Here is a 20248-nt window from a genome sequence, read left to right as displayed (position 1 = left end):
GCACCTGAGAGCCCATGTTCTGCAACAAGAAAAGTCACTGCAATGAGAGAAACCCGTGCAGCAATTAGAGAGTAGCCCGTCCACCCTCCGTCACTTGCTGCAACTAAGAAAAGCCCGTGCAGCAGCAAAGACCCAACACAGACAAAAATAAATAAATAAATAAAATTATTTTTTTAAAAAAAGATTAAGTTTCACACACATCCTTGTCCTGGCCCAGTCACACCTCAGAAGCCGGGAACTGAGGAAAATTCCTGAGTATAAACGCCGCCCTCTTCTCCGCCGTTCTGCCCTCTCCTGCAACCAGATGCCAGCTGGCTTCCAGATCCTCACTGCCCAGGAAGCTCAGCCCAGACCCTCTCCCTCACTCCTTCAGTTGCTCCTGAAGAATTCCTAAGAAGAATCTTTTGTAACTGAAGCCACCATCTCTCAGCTGCTCAGAAACTTAAATATGTAGATGAAGTTCTCTTCTGGTTTGAGAATTCAGCATTGACAGTGAATTTCTAGGTTCAGATTTTAAAGTTGTTTGGGGGTTACCAAAACAGTCAATCATCTCACCTAAAATACTTTAGGAAACTCCAGTGGAACCAGTACAAATGAATTAAGTGTTTTTTTAAGGGGGGAGAGGAAGTTGGAAAGGAAAAGAAAACTATACTGTCCACCTCAGATTCCTCTTAAAAGATTTCAGGGAAGTGCAAGATAAAACCCTAGTGGCTCAGATGGTAAAGAATCTGCCTGCAATGCAGGAGACCTGGGTTCAATCCCTAGGTCAGAAAGATCTCCTGGAGAAGGGAATGGCAACCCACTCTAATATTCTTGTCTGGCAAATTCCATGGACAGAGGAGCCTGGTGGGCTACAGTCCACGGGCTCGCAGAGTCACTTGACAGAGCAACTAACACTTTCACTTTCAAGATAAAACAAAGCAAAATTTACTTTTCTACCAATTGGTAGCATACATTTTCTACCAATAGAAATGTAGGTAACTAAAATACCATTCAGGGCAATGGTTTTAAACTTTTTTTTTGAGTCATAGAATCCTTGGAATATGTAAGGAAAGCTATAGACCTCCCCTCAAAAAGGTACACATACCCAAGTTTATAATTTCAGAGATTTCATTGACTCCATATTGAAAACCCTTAATTTAAAATTATGCTACTCAAACTTTACAAGGCTACTGTTATCCCCATGTTCTTCACCACACCAGGGCAGTGGGTAGGGTGGGAAGAGGACCCCTATATGATGCCTGGTCTATTTCACTAGTGCTAAATATTTGAAAAGCCAAATGAAAAACACAAAAGAACAAAGATACTGCAGACTGAAGTAAAAATTAGATTTGCTGACAAATGAGACAACAGAAAAATTAAGCGTTTATAACGTCAATTGATACATAAAGTTTAAATTAAAAGATAATAAAATTTCTTGTATTCCATCTTTCCAAACTTAGATTACCACTCAGAATCTTTAAAAAAAAATAATAAGGGAAAGCAACAGTGGCCCTGCCTTTTTCAAGTTCTACAAAATAGTTATTCAACCTCACTTTCAAGACTATCTAACTCAGAGAGCACAACGTCTGACACTAAGTCGGTACTCAAATAAATATTAGTTGGATAGATGAATGGGCAAGAGAATGTTCTGGTTATTTCCTATATCCAATGATACTGTGTTTTCTCCTCTGGCTTTTCTTTTACATAGTAGAAGAGAAATGTCACGAGGGGAAAAAGAAGAAACAAATGAATTTTCCAAGAGTCGCCACGGTAACTAGATACCAATTTGTAACAACTATAAAATCCAAACTATGCTTCTCCAACATCCTAAAGACCAGGAGGGCAATGTGGGGAAGAACGCAGGTCCATGGTATGAAAAAGAGCTGTAGTCATCGGAAATAATCGTCCCTCCAATGTTTTACTGCTGAAAAAGATATAACAAACAGTTCGTGGCAACCCCTGCTCTCAGGGGGGAGTCTAACTTGTGTTCTCGTTAACAGGGACAAATCTGGAATAACTCGAAGCGAAACACAGTCCTTTACCACATAAGGGTGTAAAGAAAAAGTAACGTTTTCCTCTCAAAATGGAGAAGACTGTGGATAAACAGCTCACTAGTTCTTTTGCCTTGCATCAGAGCCAGCCACCAGGGCTCTGCAGGCTCCCCTCTCCTGAGACCACTAGATTACAATTACATTAAAAGGAGGGACCACAGCCACACACCCCCACAATCCTTCTCTGCCTCCTCTTGTCTGACTACTCTAAAACAGTCCCGATGGATGACAAGACTCGCAAGCCTTCTGGTGGAGCTGAATGCCCTGCATACCACATAACTGTCAGGCCAAAAGAAAAGTCACCTGTGACCTGGTCAAAAAAGATAAACCAGAGAGCAGGAGCTAGAAGAAACAAGCAAAGCATATGAGTGTCTCTAAACAAGCCCCTATCTGCACTCCAGTTCCCTGCATGGCTCATCCTTCATTCTAAACTCTGCTTCACAGCAAAAGTATCATCTGGTTTGTTTATAAGCATAAAGTTAGTTAAATGAGGACCAAATTATTTTGGAAAATTAAGAATATTAAGTGACGTGCTATATTACTGTAATTTTTAATCATAGCAACAGTTTGAGTTCTACTATAATTCTGAAAAGATAACAACAAACCCACCTGTCCTCTCCAGCCCATCTGAGATTCCCCCTCTGCCACTAATTCAAAGAACCATAAAATGTGAGAGCAAGGAGCTGTTAGGACAAAGTTCCCCCCAATATAACACACATCCATTATAGAAAACTACAAGAACTTTCTCATTATTTTATGAATATTTTCCATGTTATTATACAGTCTCTGAACACCCTGAGTCACATTAAAATTCTACTAAGTGCTTAATCAGTCACCTATGTTGGATATTTATAACATCTCTAAATGTTTTCAACTGTTAAATAATTCTCCAAGGAACATCTTTGTACACAATATTCTTCTGTATTTATATCTAATTGCTGTGGAAAGATCTTAGAAGTGTAACTCCAAAACAAAAGATGTTATTGACCAAAAGCTCACCCAAAGGTTGTACCAATTTGCACAACCCTCTTGTTTTACAAATAAGAATTAAGGTCTACCCAAGGTTACCTGCTAGTCAGTGACAAAGGTGGGATAAGAGGACCCTGATTCCTAGTAGAATCCTTCTCACTAAACCACTATTGCTCTTATCACATCACCCCAGAAGCCTAACAGGGCTGAGCTCCACAGAGCTGTCGAAACAGGACAGAGTTGCAACTCTCCCATGCATGAAAAAGACTGGTATCTCTGCATGTTTTGTCCACTTAAGAGGGTTTTAAATATTTCAGCTTAACTGTAAGTCCACCAGTATTTCTCAGCTCAGACACAAAGCTTCCTTATAAAAGTTAAGCATTTAAGTTAAGTATAAGTTCACTTTAGAATAAATCTATGCATTGATACCTATCTTATACCAGACACAAAAAAATCAACTCAAAATGGATTAAAGACTTGAACACTGTAAATCTGAAACTGTAAAACCCCTTTCAGAAAACATAGAGGATGGGCTCCTTGGCATCAGTCCTGGAGACAATTTTTTTGGAGGGTTTGACATCAAAAGCAAAAATAAACAAGGAAGATTATATAAAACCAAAAAGCTTCTGCACAGCAAAGGAAACCATCAACAAAATGAAAAGGCAACCTACAGAATGAAAGTATTTGCAAATCATATGTCTGTTAAGGGGTTAATATCCAAAATATATGAAGAACTCAACAACTCAACAGCAAAAAAAAAAAAAAAACACACCAACAATCCAATTTTTAAATGGACAGAGGTACTGAATAGTTTTCCAAAGGCATACAAACGGCGACAGGTAAGTGAAAGGATGCTCAGCATCATTAAATCATCTGTTCAGTTCAGTCATGTCAGACTCTTTGCAATCGCATGAATCACAGCATGCCAGGCCTCCCTGTCCATCATCAACTCCCAGAGTCCACCCAAACCCATGTCCATCGAGTCGATGATGCCATCCAACCATCTCATCCTCTGTCGTCCCCTTCTTCTCCCGCCATCAATCTTTCCCAGCATCAGGGTCTTTTCCAGTGAGTCAGCTCTTCGCATCAGGAGGCCAAAGTATTGGAGTTTTAGCTTCAACATCAGTCCTTTCAATGAACACCCAGGACTGATCTCCTTTAGGATGGACTGGTTGGATCTCCTTGCAGTCCAAGGGACTCTCAAGAGTCTTCTCCAACACCACAGTTCAAAAGCATCAATTCTTCAGTGCTCAGCTTTCTTCACAGTCCAACTCTCACATCCATACATGACCACTGGAAAAACCATAGCCTTGACTAGATGGACCTTTGTTGGCAAAGTAATGTCTCTGCTTTTCAAAATGCTGTCTAGGCTGGTCATAACTTTCCTTCCAAGGAGTAAGCGTCTTTTAATTTCATGGCTGCAATCAGCATCTGCAGTGATTTTGGAGCCCAGAAAAATAAAGTAAGCCACTATTTCCACCGTTTTCCCATCTATCTGCCATGAAGTGATGGGACCGGATACCATGATCTTAGTTTTCTGAATGCTGAGCTTTAAGACAACTTTTTCACTCTCCTCCTTCACTTTCATCAAGAGGCTCTTCAGTTCATCTTCTATTTCTGCCATAAGGGTGGTGTCATCTGAATATCTGAGGTTCTTGATATTTCTCCCAGCAATCTTGATTCCAGCTTGTGCTTCCTCCAGCCCAGCATTTCTCATGATGTATTCGGCATGTAAGTTAAATAAGCAGGGTGACAATATACAGCCTTGACATACTCCTTTTCCTATTTGGAACCAGTCTGTTGTTCCATGTCCAGTTCTAACTGTTGCTTCCTGACCTGCATACAAATTTCTCAAGAGGCAAGTCAGGTGGTCTGGTATGCCCATCTCTCAGAATTTTCCAGTTTATTGTGCTCCACACAGTCAAAGGCTTTGGCATAGTCAATAAAGCAGAAGTAGATGTTTTTCTGGAACTCTCTTGCTTTTTTGATGATCCATCGAATGTTGGCAATTTGATCTCTGGTTCCTCTGCCTTTTCTAAAACCAGCTTGAACATCTGGAAGTTCACGGTTCACGTATTGCTGAAGCCTGGCTTGGAGAATTTTAAACATTACAATGCGTGTGAGATGAGTGCAGTTGTGCAGTAGTTTGAGCATTCTTTGGCATTGCCTTTCTTTGGGATTGGAATGAAAACTGACCTTTTCCAGTCCTGTGGCCACTGCTAAGTTTTCCAAATTTGCTGGCATATTGAGTGCAGCAGTTTCACAGCATCATCTTTCAGGATTTGGAATAGCTCAACTGGAATTCCATCACCTCCACTAGCTTTGTTCATAGTGATGCTTTCTAAGGCCCACTTGACTTCACATTCCAGGATGTCTGGCTCTAGGTCAGTGATCACACCATTGTGATTATCTGGGTCGTGAAGATCTTTTGTATACAGTTCTTCTGTGTATTCTTGCCATCTCTTCTTAATATCTTCTGCTTCTGTTAGGTCCATACCATTTCTGTCCTTTATTGAGCCCATCTTTGCATAAAATGTTCCCTTGGTATCTCTGATTTTCTTGAAGAGATCTCTAGTCTTTCCCATTCTGTTGTTTTCCTCTATTTCTTTGCACTGATTGCTAAGGAAGGCTTTCTTATCTCTCCTTGCTATTCTTTGGAACTCTGCATTCAGATGCTTATATCTTTCCTTTTCTCCTTTGCTTTTCACTTCCCGTCTTTTCACAGCTATTTGTAAGGCCTCTTCAGACAGCCATTTTGCTTTTTTTGCATTTTTCTTGGGGATGGTATTGATTTCTGTCTCCTGTACAATGTCATGAACCTCCATCCATAGTTCATCAGGCACTCTGTCTATCAGATCTAGTCCCTTAAATCTATTTCTCACTTCCACTGTATAGTCATAAGGGATTTGATTTAGGTCATACCTGAAAGGTCTAGTGGTTTTCCCTACTTTCTTCAATTTCAGTCTGAATTTGGCAATAAGGAGTTCATGATCTGAGCCAGTCAGCTCAGGTCTTGTTTTTGCTGACTGTATAGAGCTTCTCCATCTTTGGCTGCAAAGAATATAATCAATCTGATTTCAATGTTGACCATCTGGAGATGTCCATGTGTAGAGTCTTCTCTTGTGTTGTTGGAAGTGGGGGTTTGCTATGACCAGTGTGTTCTGTTGGCAAAACTCTATTAGCCTTTGCCTTGCTTCATTCTGTACTCCAAGGCCAAATTTGCCTGTTACTCCAGGTGTTTCTTGACTTCCTACTTTTGCATTCCAGTCCCCTATAATGAAAAGGACATCTTTTGGGGGTGTTAGTTCTACAAGGTCTTGTAGGTCTTCATAGAACTGTTCAACTTCAGCTTCTTCAGCATTACTGGTTGGGGCATAGGCTTAGATTACCGTGATATTGAATGGTTTGCCTTGGAAACGAACAGAGATCATTCTGTTGTTTTTGAGATTGCATCCAAGTACTGCATTTCGGATTCTTTTGTTGACTATGATGGCTACTCCATTTCTTCTAAAGGATTCCTGCCCACAGTAGTATATATAATGGTCATCTGAGTTAAATTCACCCATTCCAGTCCATTTTAGTTCACTGATTCCTAGACTGTCGATGTTCACTCTTGTCATCTCCTGTTTGACCCCTTCCAATTTGCCTTGATTCATGGACCTAACATTCCAGGTTCCTATGCAGTATTGCTCTTTACACCATCGAATCTTGCTTCTATCACCAGTCCCATTCACAACTGGGTGTTGCTTTTGTTTTGGCTCCGTCTCTTCATTGTTTCCAGAGAAGGCGATGGCACCCCACTCCAGTACTCTTGCCTGGAAAATCCCGTGGATGGAGGAGCCTGGTAGGCTGCAGTCCATGGGGTCGCGAAGAGTCAGACACGACTGAGTGACTTCACTTTCACTTTTCACTTTCATGCATTGGAGAAGGAAACGGCAACCCACTCCAGTGTTCTTGCCTGGAGAATCCCAGGGGCGGCGGAGCCTGGTGGGCTTCCGTCTATGGGGTCACACAGAGTCGGACACGACTGAAGTGACTTAGCAGCAGCAGCAGCAGCTTCATTGTTTCTGGAGTTATTTCTCCACTGATCTCCAGTAGCATATTGGGCACCTGCTGACCTGCGGAGTTCCTCTTTCAGTGTCCTATCTTTTTGCCTTTTCACACTGTTCATGGGGTTCTCAAGGCAAGAATACTGAAGTGGTTTGCCATTCCCTTCTCCAGTGGACCACATTCTGTCAGATCTCTCCACCATGACCCGCCCATCTTGGGTGGCCCCAAATGGCATGTCTTAGTTTCACTGACTTAGACAAGGCTGTGATTCCAATGCAGGGGACCACAGGTTCGATTTCTGGTTGGGGAACTAAGATCCCACAAGGTGCACAGTGTACCTCCAAAAAAAACAAGGAATAATTTCAATAAGCTCAGACTCCTGCATCTTCCCATATGTAGAAAAGCACTAAATTTGTTAACTTGAGATGTCTGGGTGGTGGTGGTGGTGTTGATAGCAGTAATCTTACGATGTTCCGACTACCTGAGCATTTTGGGCTTTTTTTCCAAAAAACTCTCATTTTTTCCTGGCTCCTCCCTTACCTCTTTGAAACAGTCCTTCCAAGCTATCTGAGAGGCTGTCTCTTGGGTTTAAGTCAGCCGAATAAAACATAATTCTCAACTTTCAGATTGCACTTTTTTTTCCCAGTCAACAGTGGGAATATAAATTGGTGCGGCCACTATGGAGGCAATATGGACATTCCTCAAAAAATTAAGAACAGAATTGCCTTTCATCCAGCAGTCCCACTGCTGGGTATACAGACATCCCTGGGTATTAACAGGGTGGTTTCAGGACCCAAATCTTGGACTCGGATAAGACCCCAAATCCGAGGATGCTTAACTCCTGTATATAAAATGGCGTAGTATTTGCATACAACCTAAGCACACCCTCCCCATATACTTTAAATAATCTGTAGATTACTTATAATACCTGATACATTGTAAATGCTATGCAAATTATTGTAAATACAATGTAAATGCTATGTAAATAATTGCTGCCGAGCAGCAAATTCAAGTTTTGCTTTTTGAAACTTTTCAGAATTATTTTTTCCCTGGATATTTTCAATCCACAGTTGACTGAATCCATAGATGCTGAACCTGCGGATACAGAGGGATGACTGTATGTCCAAAGGAAATGAAGACAGGATATCGAAAATATATTTGCACTCTCACAATCATCACACCATTCACAACAGCCAAGATATGGAAACAACCCAAGGACCCACGCATGCATGAATGGATAAAGAAGTTATGATATATGCACTGTTGTTGTTGTTGCTTTCAGTCGCTTGTATCTGACTCTTTGTGACCCCCATGGACTGCAGCACACCAGGCTTCCCTGTCCTTCACCATCTCCCAAAGTTTGCTCAAACTCATGTCCATTGAGTTGGTGACACTATCCAACCATCTCATCCTAAGTCGTCCCCTTCTCCTCCTGCCTTCAATCTTTCCCAGCATCAGGTATGCATTTACATACAAAGAAATATTATTCAGCCATGAAAATGAAGGAAATCCTGCCACTTGTGACAACATGGACGGACCTTGAGGGCAGTATGCTAAGTAAAATAAACCAAAGGGGGGAAAATACTGTATGGTATCAATCACATGTGGAATCTGATAAAATAAATAAATAAAGTCAAACTTTTAGTGCTTGCCAGGAGGTAGGGCCTGGAGAAAATAGGGAGAGATTGGTAAAAGGATGCAAACACACGCCTGTAAGATGAATAGGGGGGAGCTAACATAAAACACAGTGACTATACTTGATAACACTGTATAGTATAACTGAAAGAGAGCAGAACTATAAATGTTCTCACCAAAAAAGAAAGAAAAAGATAAACATGTGAGGTGATGGATATGTTAACTAGACAGAGGAAATCCTTTCACAATGTACACATATATCACATCACCACAATGTACTTGCTTTCAAAGTCCTACAATTTTATATGCTACTTGTACCTAAATAAAGCTGAAATCTAAATAAAATAAAATAAAATAAGTTTGGGACTTCCTTGGCAGTCCAGCAGTTAAGACTACATGCTTTCAATGCAAGGGGCACAGGGTGGATTCCTGCTGGGAAACTATGATCCCACACGCCGTGCAGTGAGGCCAGAAAAACAAAAACTAACTGAATGAATGAATAAATAAAATCTATGCACAAAAGAAAAGTCATTGGCCAACACAATTCTCATGTTACCAACTCTCATGTTGAAAATTATCTTACTATTCATAGAATTTCACGGTTGGAAGGCTCATTAAAACCCTTCCAGTCTACCTAACTCCTCCACTCCCCTCTCACCTCCCACTCCCTCCCTCACTTAGCCTGAATACTCCTAAAACATCTTGGTCAAATCATGCTGTAAACTGACTCTGCGGTGGCTCAGTGGTAAAGAATCCACCTGCAAGTTAAGGGGCACAGGAGAGGGGGGTTCGATCCCTGGGTTGGGAAGATCTCCTGGATTAGAAAATCCTACTCCAGTATTCTTCCCTGGGGAATCCCATGGATAAAGAAGTTTTGCGGGATACAGTCCACAGGGTCGCAAAGAGTCAGAGGGGACTGAGTGAGCTCAAGTATATGAGCATCCAGGCTGACCCCTGATCACTGATGCTGACATGAAATCACACGTTCAAATTATTAACCCATTTCATCTCAGGATTCTAGTAGCCAAAAAGCTTTTAATTAAGCCAGCATCAGCTCCCCATGAGTACCCTAAACTGCCTCATGGAGCAAGACAACATATGGAATTAAAATATAATGTGTCCAGAAATGGCTGGGGACTTTTAAAGACCTGGATTTATATCTTGTCTCTGTTACTTATCAAGAGTGTGAGTCACTTACCCAATTTCTTCATTTGTTAAAAGGGAATAACAATACTTTCTGGATAGGTCTATTGTTGAGGCTTAAATGAGATTACATATGAAATGCAGGGCTTAAGCACAGGGCTTGGCCAGTATTTTTAAAACATATGTGCTTTTCCTCCTTTCCTCTCATATGATGAGTCACATGCTGACACTTCTGTCAGTAAGATGATTCCAGTTCCTTCATGTGTGCCTCAAGAAAAGAGAACAGCACCTACCTCACAGGACAACCGTGAGGGTTAAAAGAGATTACCACACCAAGTGTTAAGAACAGTGCCTGCATAAAGTCAGCACTCAGAGCATCAGCTGGTGCTACCAGGAGTCTGAGATGTGACTCCCTGCCCCTCGAGTCTTCCTCATTCATCTCTAAACACTTATGTTCCAGGTGTGGTCTGACTGGCCTGAAATGGAACTGGAACATGACTTCTTCATTCTGAACAGACCAAAACCACAGACAAAGCCTTGATTAAATTATTGTATAACACTTTTCTAATCAACAGAGTTTCTTAGTATGTTTTCCCCGAATACACAGCTGCTAAACCTGATCTCTGCAGTTCCATATATTAGATTCTTATTTGCACTCATCTCTAGTACATTTCTTTCTGCTTGATTCAGCCCATTGTCCCGAATGTCAACATATTTGCAGATCCTAATTCAGTGGCCCGAAATACTAACTTCTCTCCCAGCTTCACATTATCCATAAATACTAGTGGATTTTGAAGAATGGTGAGGAGTCAACCAAATGGCCAAAGCAGAGAAGGCCTCCAGGCAGAATACATACCATGTACAAAGGAAGGGAGGGCTGAGAAAACACAGTGGGTTACAGAACAGCTCAGCACTGACATTGCTGGAAGGGAAAGTAGGAGGTAAGATGAGAAAAAAGAGCAGCTTGGATGGTGCAAGGCCTGTTTATCGGCTAAGAAACCTCTCCATCCGGCACAAGGGACACTGGAGGATTTAACTCAGAAGTGACCTGATCAGATCTGTGTTTTAGAAAATCTCTTTGGCAACAATATAGGCTTTTAAAATTTTTCTTCAAGTACCAATGTTTAACAAATAAGTCACTTAAAAAAAAAAGTTCTGAGAATATTATACCAACAAGTGACACCGGCACACTCTTGTCTGTGATGAGGTGTCTCCCCAGGGCCACAGACAGGCCTCAGCAACAAAACTCTCCACAGTAAGGAAATGGAGAACAGAGGTGTTAGTCCTTCCTCCCACAAAAAGGGATATAAACTTTGAACATTTTCTCCTCAAGTTTAACCCTACAACAGCTTTAACAAATCTAACTCAAATGAAAATTACTAAAAAAAAAAAAATTAAGCGACATCTTACCTGAAACACAACTATTAAACAGGAAAAGTAACTTTTAAATGGTTCATTTTCTACAAATAATGCTAAAAAAAAAATCTCTAACACCATGTTTCAATTTTGGCAGACATTAAGCTAACTACTTCACATGTATTATCTCAGTTGATCCTTGCAAAACCCCTTACGGTAAATAGTATTATTATTCTTACTTTACTGATTTAAAAAAAAACAAAGCAAAACATGGGCTCCTCAAAGTAAAGTAACTTATCTGAGATTACTTGTCTAGTAAGTGGCTGAGCTCACAATTAAACCCAAGCTGGTGTGATTCTAAAGCTCAAACTCAATTGCTGCAATATATTGCCTCCTCTGAAAATAATAATAGCTATCATCTACTTAATACTCAAGTTCTTAATGCTCAAGTTCTGATGCTTCTTAAAGCATCCTAAACCATAGGGCATGGCCCTCATTAACAACCCTTATTCCACCAAGTACCAAAAAGGAGACCTATTAAACACTGAAGTTGACACCCTTACTGTGAAAAATACGTGCTTATATAAAAGCCCATCTTTACTATAATGGCATAACAATTCTTATAAATAGTCCTGATATAATTTCATATTTACCCTATTTTGATAAAACTTTGATTTATACGTATTTTTAAAATGTACTCTGACAGTCACGTACCCATTTAGGAAACATTTCTAATGGATCACTCTGTGCAACCTTGCAGTGGCATAAAAAAGTGCTGGATACCTGGAGACCACCCTCTGAGAAGAAAGATGCTTATACTGCCGGCTACAATAGGAGATGATATTTGAACCAGGCTTTGTAAGATAAATTGTATGTAGAGAGGTGAAAACGGGAAAAACAGACACTGAAGACAAAGGAGACAGCACCAAAAAAGAGCAAAAAGGACTGAAAACAAATGGCATATTTAAGGAATGACAAATCCTTGTGGTAGAGGAGTACGTGGAGGTGTAGCTGGAACATCAGGATTTTAATCTGCAGGCAATGAAAACCACAAAATTTTGTGAGCAGAAGAGCAGCTTGGTCAGATCTGACATTCAGCATGGTAACCAGGACAACAGCTCAGAAGACAGAGTCAACAGAGAAATATTAGGCAACTACTTCAAGAATCCAGGGGAGAGGCAATAAGGTCTTCAATTAGGGCAATGGCGGAAACAGAAAGAAAAATGATGAGTAATTTCAGAGAAAGAACTGACCCCATTTGAGGATCTGTTATATGGCTGGGAGTAGGGGTTAGAAGGACACTGAGAAAGATGAAGGTTTACAAGACAAATGGGGAAAAAAAAAAAGCTCCTGACCTTACATTAAATATCAAGTGGATTAGAGATTTAAAAACATTTAAAAATTAATGTTAAAATTTTTTTAATTTTTAAAATTAACATTACAAATTAAAAACATTTAAAAATAAATAAATGAATGGTCATATAACCTTGAAATGAGAAAGGCCTTTCCAAACAAGACTGTGGACACAGAAATCATTTTTTAAAAGCGAGAAATAAACTGGCTAATCAGTTAAACTTCTACAAAGCAATTTAAAAAAATTAAAATTTGAAAGAAGCCGGAGGAGAAATCTGCAACCCATAACAAGGAGCTAATAATCTCCCATAATCTTTATTTTTATTTTTTGGCCACATGGCATGCGGGATCTTAGTTCCCTGACGAGAGACTGAACCTGAGTCCCACCCTCCACCGTGGAAGCATGGAGTCGTAACCATTGGACCGCCTGGGAAGTCCCCTCTCACATAATTTTTAGATGCACACACACGCGCGCACACACACACACACACACACACACACACACACACACATATATATATATGCTTTAAATAAATAAAATGACAAATATCTCCCTAGCAAAATGCTCTAGAAACAAAAACAGGCAATTCAGAAAAGAATACAAATAACCAGCAATTATGGGGGAAAAAATCTTAATCTCACTACTGATCAAAGGAATTCAAATTAAAGTAACAATAAAACCATTTTCAGCTATCAGAACGGCAAAGATAACAAAGGATAGTAACTTATTATTGCCTAGTATGTAGGGAAACTTCACATTCTCACACTGTCCCACTGGCAACGTGTACCATCTATAGCAAACTTGCAAAAACTTCTGTAAAAGGAACAAGGTTGTTTTATTTTTAAGAGATGATTTGGTGATTCATGGAATGGATGGCTAAATAAAAGACCATGCCATTAAACAAGGCTGGGGACCCTGGGGAAGCAGGCCAGAATGAAAAGCTCATGTCTGAAACATGTTCAACTGGAGAGGTCCATGAGACACTGAGGCAGAGACGTAATGGAAGTACAAGTCTGAAAAACTCAAGAGAAAGACCAGGTTGGAGACCCAGATTTGAAAAGTGGCACCTCGCGAGTGGATGAGCTCCCTAGAGAAAGACTGTAGCAAAAAATTTTCAAGTTCCAGGACTGTGCCTTGGAAAACGCTGACACTTAAGAGGCGAATATTACAGAGAAAGAACAGTTACTATGGTAAAATGAGAACTATGAGAGAATCACATGATGGCAGTCAAGGAAGAAAACATTTTAGGAAACTGGGGAGGTCACCAACTTCAAATGCTGCACAGAGATGGGTGGCAAGAAGAAAAGGACCTGGCAAATAAGAAAGAAGGTCATCTGGGACCCCAACAGGGGGCATCTCAGTGGAGTGGTGAGACAGGATCAGACACTATCTCCAGAAACGGCACTAGAGGTGGAGAACCAGAGACAGCAAGTGTCGAGTTCTTTCTCAAGAAATCTAAAAAGGGAAGAAGAAAAACCAGGGGAATAAAGAAAGGGTTAGGACTTCCCTGGTGGTCCAGTGGTTAAGAATCTACCTTCTAAAGCAGGGAACACGGGTCCGATCCCTGGTCCAGGAAGATCTCACATACTGTGGAGCAACTAAGCCCATGTGCCACAGCTACTGAAACCTGCTAGGGCCCCAGAGCCCGTGCTCCACCACAAGAGAAGCCACCGAGATGAGAAGCCTGTGCACTGCAACGAAGAGCAGCCCCCAAGCGCAGCAACGAAGACTCAGCACAGCCAGAAATAAAGAAAGAAGAGAGAAAAAGAAACAGTTGGGGTCGTAAAGAGTCGGACATGACTGAGTGACTGAACCAACCGAGTCTGCAGTGGTGGCACGGCCAGGGAGGGCATGTATTTCCCTCTCTATTTTTTTAAATAATTGAAGAGGCACTTATTTGCACCTTGCAAGGAAAGAGGGACTAAAGACACAAGAAACAAAAAGTAAAGAAGATTCTGAAGAACACGGGGGGTGGGGTGGGGGGCAGTTATCTATGTAAAGGAACATACCCACTTCTTACTTCTTCCATAAGAGGGAAGGAAATAATGAGCAAGAATGATCTATCTAACTATACCTCTCTGAGCTTCAGCTTCCTGTCTGTAAAGCAGGATTAGGAATGGCACCTATTCTCATAAAACTGCTGTGAGGATTAACTGAGGTAATGCATATAAGCGCTAAGGCTCTAAATTTTGGTAGCTATGTGTTTGTGCATGTGTAGGGGACAGCCAAATCCCAGAAATAAACCTGCTTCTAGAGTCTGACACCCAGTAACGTGTGGGCTCCCTGATAACATTTGTCAAAGGGAGCATCTACGTGGCCCTACCCATCCCACCACTCAGCAAGACAAAGAAATGACTATTTGGAGGACTCTTGTGTGGTAAGCCTTGAAACAAGCCCAGACCGAGAGCATACGGAGAGAAGAATCAAGGTGGGAATCTGAATTAGGGGTCTGTGAAGAGGAAACCAGTTGAACAAGTTCCACCCAGCACATGACTTCAGCGGTTTCCCAGCTCTGTGCAATACAGAAGCGGAACACACCAATGCCGGAACTGACTACTCCAAACCACTGAGATTCGGTTCCTCCAGGAGCGGCTTGGCGGGTACACACCCAGCTTGCAGAGCAAACGCCCCCCAAATGTCTGCATGACTCACTGAGGAAAAACCTCCCGAGTAGGCCGTCTTTCCTCATAAATAGGATAAGTACTGAGCCACTAACACATATGAGCACCGTCTCAGCCTTGGAAACAGCCTCATAATTTCAACACTGTGTGGCAAAAACCCAGTCCTGAGAAAAAGGAGTGTAGATTATTCAAAAAGGCATTCCTCACCATATGAAAAGGGAGGGGAATTAGGGCTGGGTTCCCAGAGAAAATGGCATTTATGTGTTAATGTGTGTGAGTGTGTGTCTGTGTGTCTTGATGGGGGGGAATATGTCAAGCCAAAGGAAGAAACTGTACAGAAACTTTGAAGGATTTGAAACAGGGAAGGAAGTGATTAGGTCTGATTTACAAGATCACTCCAAACACAATGGATTAGGAAGAGGGGCTATTAATGGCTGCAGAACTACTGAAGAAAGGCAGGCAGTCACCTAGGCAAGACATGACACAGGCTAGCTTTCCAAGCCATACACGCAAAATGAGAAATCTTGATAGTATCTGTTTTAAAAGAAACTTCTGAATATGATTTAAACCAATCTGAAGAGCTATAGGAATAAGTGAGAAGTAGAAGGGAATTTTTTTTTCTTCATCTTGTAACTTAGTTTAACCTCTGTGTTCCTCGATACCTAATACAGACCCATCCCTGAACCAATCATTTCATTCTGCTGAAATGGACATGAGGTATGCCAGGTTCACTTGCCAAAATTAAATGCCTGAATTTCAAAACGGTCCCTCGTCTTAACCAGGGTGGTAGACTATGGTGACGGTTGCACCATTTGGTAAATTTACTAAAAATCACTGAGTTATACACTGAAAATGAGAGAATTTTATGGTATTTAAACTATACTTCAGTGAAAAGTTCTGGGCAAACAGGATTAACTCACCCCACTCCAGTACTCTTGCCTGGAAAATCCCATGGACGGAGAAGCCTGGTAGGCTGCAGTCCATGGGGTCGCTAAGAGTCGGGCACGACTGAGCGACTGCACTTTGACTTTTCACTTTCATGCATTGGAGAAGGAAATGGCAACCCACTCCAGTATTCTTGCCTGGAGAATCCCAGGGACAGAGGAGCCTGGTGGGCTGCCGTCTATGGGGTCGCACAGAGTCGGACATGATTGAAGCAACTTAGCAGCAGGACCAAATCTTCAGAAGCTCAGCCTGGTGAAACATTACCATGTTCAACCTATCCACCCATCCACCTTGACTTTACCATATATCATAAAGCATGAAAGACCTTCTAACCCTAAATGAAAAAAAAAAAAAAAAACTTCAAAGCTAAAGCCTCAGCCTAGTCACTGCTGATTGCAATCAGCTCTTGAGAAAAAAAAAAAAAAAACAAACAGGTGAGAGTCCTCTACTAGGTGGAAGACAGGCACATATTTCTTTGCAAAAAAAACCAGTTCTCTGAGTCACTGCCAACCTTAGCAGCTGCTAGAGCCCAGAGGAACAAGGAGAGCCTGCAGACCAAGAATACACCGAAAAAGTTAATGATCAAATCTAATCGTTAGTGAGAATGTATCAAGAGGTGGGGTTAACTGTGATAATCATGAAAGACATAAACCCTGGTCTCTAAAGTGAAAAAAAAAAAGTCACTCAGTCATGTCTGACTTTTTGTGACCCCATGGACTGTAGTCCACCAGGCTCCTCTCTCCATGGGATTCTCCAGGCAAGAATACTAGAGTGGGTAACCATTTCCTTCTCCATAGGATCTTCCTGACACAGGGATCAAATCCAGGGTACCTGCATTGCAGGCAGATTCTTCACCATCTGAGCCACTAGGGAAGCCCCTAAGGCTCACAGTAAGTTAGATAAGACATAAATATAAAGCAGCATACTGTGAAAACTACAATAAAGACACTTGGGGGGCAGGAGCTAAAAAGACACAAGAGTGTGTGTGTGCTCAGTCACATCCAACTTTTTGTGACCCCATGGACTGCAGCCTGCCAGGCTCCTCTGTCGATGGGATTTTTCAGGCAAGAATACTGGAACAGGTTGTCATGCCCTACCCCTAGGGGATCTTCCTGACCCAGGGATCGAACCCGCATCTCCTGCATTGGCAGGTAGATTCTTTACCACTGAGTCACTTGGGAAGTCCATAGAGACACAAGAGAGGGACATCTAACTCAGACCTGGAGGAAGGGTGAGTGTCCAAGTAAGCTTCTTGGAGGAGGCACTGCCTAAATTTATTTTCTTAGATAGGCAATATATTTTTACACAGATCAAAATTTTAAAGGAAGAAAATCTCATGAAGTGAAAAGACACGAGTGTCAAATGCTGCAGAGATTAAGTAAAATAAGTCATGAAAATTTTCCAGTGGGCACAGCAATTAGGTCATTGGTGACTCAAGAAAGAGAAATCACAGTGGGAGGAAAGGAGGGCACACGATCATACCCACCTAAGTTAAGACACACCAAAAAAGTGGACATAGGGAATAAAGACAAGCTTTCCTTGAAGGAGAAAAGAAGAGACAATAATCCTAGACAGGGTCTCGGATTGAGGGAGTCTATCTAAAATGGGTGAGGATATTTATGTGCTAAAGAAAAAGAATCCGAAAAAAAAAAAAAGTCAAGTTATGAGCTCAAGTTAAGGAAAAAACACTGGATAAGAACCCTAGAAGACAAGAAGGGACAGGATCCAGACCACAGAGAGAAGATTGAATCTTAAGAAGAAAAACAGTTCTCCCATTGCTATAGGGAAGGAAGTCAAGATGGCATGATAAAGGAGATGCAGTAAATTTGTTAGGGCCAGAAAAAATGAGGGAGCTTGTAGAGAAAGTAGAGTTCATCAAGTTGTGACATGGGAAACCAGGGATGGAGACGTGTACTAAGAATAAAGGTTGATAAAACTTCTGATCGGCACCGCCAATCTCTGACAATTCAAGTGGTACTTTCAAAAGGCACCTCCATCCATGAACTCTCCCACCGTCTACCACTGGAAATAATCCCTTCTTCCTCCAAACTTCCTCTAGACTTTCTCAGTATCTCTTTACCTCTTAACATTATTTAAGAAGGTAAGGGTGGAATCCTTTTCTGATTTCTATTTGAAGCATGGTGCTCAGTAAATAACTGCTGGATGTCACAAACTGTTTTCTCTCTTAAGGACCACAGTCCTGGTCTCAATGATTAATACAGCCAAATAATGAAAGAAAGAAGAAAGAACGCTAAACTCTCATCATCATCAATAATGGAATTCTCTTAGCCACCAAAGCCCCCTATTCCACACAACTTTTCACCAATTCAATGGAACGATATTCTGAGCATCTACTCTGTGAAAAGCACTGTGACAGGAGATGCTGTTCGACACCAAGAAGTGGAAAAAGACTCACCCCTAAAGGAGCACAAGAGAGTGAGACGAACACACACACTCAGTTATGCTGTCCATTCCCTCCCATACTATTTCAGACTATATTGCAAAACCCAAGCCATAAAAGAATCTTTTCCTTAGCTAAACTTTCACGCATTAACTTTTTGCATCATTTCCAGGGCAATCTATATTGCCTTTTGACATCAGTTAGATCTTTCATCCTTTGATGTTGAGTAATTTATGAATAACTCTTCCCTTGTAGCTCAGTCAGTCAAGAATCCGCCTGCAATACAGGAGCCCCAGGTTTAATTCCTGGGTCTGGAAGATTCCCTGGAGAAGGTTTCCCTGGAGAAGGAAATGGCAGCTCATTTCAGTGTGCTTGCCTGAAAAATCCCATGGACAGAGGAGCCTGGTGGACTACAGTCCATGGGGTCGCAAAGAGTCAGACACAACTGAAGCGACTAAGCACGCAACATAACCATCCCAACATTTTTAGCCATGTCAGAAGAAAAAAAATACAATGAGCAATGGAATATCATCAAGTCATTCAAAATAAAAGTACCTTTTAATAATAGGAAATGGAAATAAAAACTATTTTAAGTAACTTGAGAAAGCCCTTAGGTTAGAACATAAATCTTCCACTAACCATTATACAATCTGTACGTAAAAATCTGCAACATGCGTTTTCTCAAAGCAAGTTTTGGGAAATCTCTTGTTACAAAGTTCTTCCTCATATTAAGCAGATTTTTATTGACAAGTTCTGTTCCTCTGGTACTGTACATGATAAACTGAAACCCTCTTTCATTTTTCAGGGATTTTTAAGTAATGGCAGGCAAAACATTAACGGGTGAATAAATTCCTACACTGGAGGAGAGGTTGATCTTCGCGATTCTATGATTCTGTGTTCCCTCTAAATTTTGTTTCCATATTAAGTGATCTCAGTCCTTCAGTTACTCCCCAAGCATTATAATCTCTGTGCTGTGCTGTGCTCAATCACTCAGTCGTGTCCGACTCTTTGGGACACCATGGACTGTACCCCACCAGGCTCCTCTGTCCATGGGCTCCAGGCAAGAATACTGGAGTGGATTGCCATGCTCACCCTCCTCCAGGGGATCTTCCCGACCTAGACCTTTCTTAATGCTGGACATGCTCACTCAACATGCTCTAGTCCCAGAGCGATAACCAAGTCTCAACTAGAGGACGGACACCCATTGACTGGGAGTGGTTCCCCAGGGAAGGATCCTGACGTATCAGCAGTGCCTGCTGTGGGTGTGAAGGAACCCCACCACATACCTATCAAGGTCCCTCTTAAAGTATGGCCTCCAGAACATAAAATCAGCTTCAGGTAGCCTCTGATTCTTACAGAGGACAGTAAGACCACCTCTTCCTTTGCTGCATAGGTCACATTTCTACTAGTGAGTTAATAAACATCTCATATGTATACCTGTGGCTGATTCATGTTGATGTATGGCAGAAACCGATACAATATTATAAAGCAATTATCCTCTAATTAAAAAAAGAAAGAAAGAAAGTCAGCAGCTGCTTTGCTGCTACTGCTAAGTCACTTCAGTTGAGTCCGACTCTGTGCGACCCCATAGACGGCAGCCCACCAGACTCCCCCGTCCCTGGGATTCTCCAGGCAGGAACACTGGAGTGGGTTGCAACTGCCTTCCCCAATGCATGAAAGTGAAAAGTGAAAGTGAAGTCGCTCTGTCATATTCCACTCGTCGCGACCCCATGGACTGCAG

The 20248-nt window shown here is 41.5% G+C and overlaps 1 protein-coding gene across 1 annotated transcript in view; it reads right to left on the bottom strand.

Moving 5' to 3' along the window:
• IQGAP1 (IQ motif containing GTPase activating protein 1) overlaps positions 1-20248 on the bottom strand; it is a 107096-nt gene that overhangs the window by 68231 nt on the left and 18617 nt on the right. The gene's annotated exons all lie outside the window — the stretch shown is intronic.

This window comes from Bubalus bubalis, chromosome 20 (assembly GCF_019923935.1).
Source record: "Bubalus bubalis isolate 160015118507 breed Murrah chromosome 20, NDDB_SH_1, whole genome shotgun sequence".
Lineage (NCBI taxonomy): Eukaryota > Metazoa > Chordata > Mammalia > Artiodactyla > Bovidae > Bubalus > Bubalus bubalis.
This window is presented reverse-complemented; position numbering and strand designations above follow the sequence as displayed.